Here is a 2,923-nt window from a genome sequence, read left to right as displayed (position 1 = left end):
CTCATTTTTGCTTACCTTACGAAAAAATTAATTATTGAAAAATTGCAAATAGTATTATAAAAACAGCTTATACTATCTGATAGAAGACACTTTTCAGTTTGTAATTACATTTTTAAAGTTTTATTTTTACCTTTTGTTTAAAAAATATTATCTAAAAGCAAAGTGGTATGTCGGTATCGGCGACTTTCCTCTATATGTATAACTCTGTTAATACAATTTATTCGTACAATATTGCCCCTGTATTAATTCAATATATCCCGAATATTTAATCAGTTATTGTTAATAAATCGCTACTAGGAGATAGGGTAACTCCGGTATATACGCCGCACCTATCAAAAATTTAATTTATTAAGTATTATTTACTATGTTTATAGTAAACGAACTATATCAGTAAAAACTTTGTACTGTCTACTACTATGAAAAAAATATTAGAAATTCGAAATATTTATTTTTTATATTAAAAAATAAACTTTTTGAAACCTTGTATTTTTGCCGCATATCCCATAGGGGTGAGATATATGGCTACTCATAGAAGAAGGGAGGGGGGGTATGTACAGCTTACGAAAAATTTACAAATAATGCATATAAATAAAACGCGTATGATGACACAATAACTTATAAAATGTGTTTATAAAGTGTGTATAAAGTTTACGGCATATATACGGCATTTTTAGCAAGCGGGATTTATGCGCAAAGCATACTGTTGGGGCCCACGCGCGTTGGTCGCCCTGCAGGCGCACGCGCGAAAGACGACGCAAGCGAGGTTGCCGGAGACACATGTTGTGGGACAGACTTCTTCCAACTGTTACGCCTATTACAAGACTCTTTGTACAATAAACTATTGTTATACGCATATTCTGTAAACCTATCATTAGAGATCTATATTCTGCGAATAAAGTGCACCCAAACGACACAACACATACAGAGTGCGCAGATTGAATTCAATGCACTAAATGCAATAAACACATTATATGAAATATGTACCTCATGTTATAACACTTGCAATATATGTAGGAAGTTTGAATTATTATTATTTATTACTTCATATACATATTTACCATATATTTATTCCTTATTAAAACTTTATTTCCTCCTGAAGAAAAGGAAGAAAGATGAACTGATTCAAAAATTTAGCTAAATAGAATAGGCCTAATGCAATTCAAATTTCGTATTTATGAATCAATGAAATTCTTGCTCTGTGAAATAATTCTTGCACGAACAATGTTCTTTTTCAGACATACAATTGTTTTCGCAATTTGCATTGATATCAATTATTATCGCTTCCAAGTTATAATGAATAATAGCTATTAAAATTTACACTAAAGAAAAATCAATAAATTTAAATTAACAGAAGGCGAGATTATCACTGCGTTTCATTTAACGCTCACAACGCTCGTGGAATCTCTCTTTGTTGTTTATTAAATGTTAAACGAGAGACCAAACGTTTCGTTGCTAACGTTATGTGGAAAGCAGCTTATGTGTGTCGTTCGTGAATGTTTGTAGAGTCATAGCGTTTTTCTAAAAAAAGAAAAAGAGCGTTGACATTTCAAAACGTGTATCCAATACCTTACTTTCGATACCTTAAATTCAATACCTTTGTATAGTCGTGTTACGAAGGATTTAAATACATGCAGGATCTTTCCGAGATACAAATTTTTCGTTTATTAACGTTTAAATCGTATACGATTCTTATTTGTGGCTATCGATAATGTATATATACAGATTATATGAAATAATTAGAAATATGCGTTTTTTTTTTAGATAAATTGAGGTGAGTGATTAAAATCATGATATTAAAATAAATCATCTGATTATATGATATACATATATATAATGATATCATATGATCACATGATTTATTTTGATATCATGTGTGTGTGTATGTGTGTGGGGGTGTGCGTGCGTGCTATGTGCATTCATGTGTAGTATATACGTCTGTATCACTGAACTCTATACTGGAATGGGCATCTAGGAAAATTCGTGGCCGCGACTGATCAGTCGCCATCTTGGCTCGATCAGATGCCTGAGCAAATCAGAAGCTTTCAGGTGCTCATGCGCACTTACGTTTAGTGTTTTTTAGTAAAACGCAAATTGTTTATATATGTTCTGTGCGCAAATGTCAGCAAGACTGTTGTGTGTGAGGTTATATTTGAAGAATTATAAAATCGCGTGACTGTCTACAAAGCATCAACATGAAGTGCTTTGTGCCTGGGTGTAAGCAGAAAAGTAAAAAAGGCGGCCTTTCATTTCATAGGTAACAAGTTTTGTATTAAATATTAATTCCTGCATATTGTGTTAACGATGTAGGATATGAAGTGTTATTTTATTGAATGTATTAATAAAATTGAAGTGACATTTTTGTTTATATACCATTCATATCCATATAGATTTCCATTGAGAGACCAAAATCTATTTCAATCATGGATTGATAAAATTCATACGTATTTGGAAAAACATAACTGTGAACATGGAAGATTCAAAAAGAATACACGATCTGTTTTGTGTTCAAACCATTTCCTTAAAAGTGATTACATTCCTACAGTAAGCAGCCATATATTAAAACCTTCAGCGTGTCCTTCAGTCTTTTCGGTAAGTTATATAAAATAACAATAGGATTACCCCCGGATCTACAATAGAATTTTAATCCTTAAGCCATAAGAAATGGACGAATCATAGTCGCTCATTCACGTCTATATAGATTTCCATACATCGATCAATACATTGATCGCAACCATGGTGGAAGGGATAGCACTATCTCTTCCACCATGATCGCAACGCGCGCGCGAACGCTTCTGATTTGCTCAGGCATCTGATCAAGCCAAGATGGCGACTGATCAGTCGCGGCCATGATTTTCTATGCATCACAGCGGAGATGCCCCATGGGGGTGAAGCTAGTATTAGGTAATAGGAAACAATATGGCGG

Source organism: Trachymyrmex cornetzi, unplaced genomic scaffold, assembly GCF_001594075.2.
Source record: "Trachymyrmex cornetzi isolate Tcor2-1 unplaced genomic scaffold, Tcor1.1 scaffold590, whole genome shotgun sequence".
Taxonomy (NCBI): domain Eukaryota; kingdom Metazoa; phylum Arthropoda; class Insecta; order Hymenoptera; family Formicidae; genus Trachymyrmex; species Trachymyrmex cornetzi.
The sequence above is the reverse complement of the archived record's forward strand: the minus strand, read 5'-3'. Positions refer to the sequence as shown.